Genomic DNA, 815 nt, shown 5'->3' on the forward strand with positions numbered 1-815 from the left:
CCTGTCAGTTTGTCATACTGCTGTGGTTTTTGTGTTGCTGTGATGCAGAAAGCAATGCCACTGGTATTGTGAAATGCTTGCAGTCACCCATGGTGGACAATTTGAGCTAAATTTCCAGAATAAGAGAGACTAGGAAGATGGCCTATGGTCAGGTTTAGTGCTGGGCAATGAAAACATTCTGAATAGTAGCAGAATATTTCAGATATACTGCCAGAAGATGAGCCACTCAGGTTGGAAGGTATTCAGAACGTGACTAGGGAAGTGCTGCTTCCTCAAAGTACAGTTGACTGTGTTGATGTGAATGGAGAAAACATTTCAGGACCTTCACTTGCTTCACTTGAGTCCATGGACAAGGACATAGCCACAGAGGACTAGAGCTGAGAGTGAAGCATCCAGCTGATATGAAGTGAGAGAAGATGCACAAGAACACCTAATCGTGCAGACAGTACCCATTTGACCTAGCCTCAATGGCTTGATAATCAGAACTCGACTAGAAGAAGATCTAAAAAAAAAAAAAATGTTCTTTTGATAAAGGAAATAGGGTAAATTGCTACAATTTGATAAACCTGACCTATACTCATGGAGGTAGTAACTCTAAATACCAACAGAGAGGGAAGGAGTCTTCACATCAAGTATCAATGCTATCCCCTCTGTACACAAGGTAGATAGTGACGGGCAACTTAGACATTGGCTACTTAAAATGAGGAAGCAATAAAGGCATGAAATGACTGGCTTACAAGGTTTCAAAAGGGAGTTTAGTTTAAGAGTACGGAGGGGAAGAAAAAGTCCCCACTGAATACTTTTCATCTTGTCTA

This window comes from Chrysochloris asiatica, unplaced genomic scaffold, assembly GCF_000296735.1.
Source record: "Chrysochloris asiatica unplaced genomic scaffold, ChrAsi1.0 scaffold00286, whole genome shotgun sequence".
NCBI classification, from domain to species: domain Eukaryota; kingdom Metazoa; phylum Chordata; class Mammalia; order Afrosoricida; family Chrysochloridae; genus Chrysochloris; species Chrysochloris asiatica.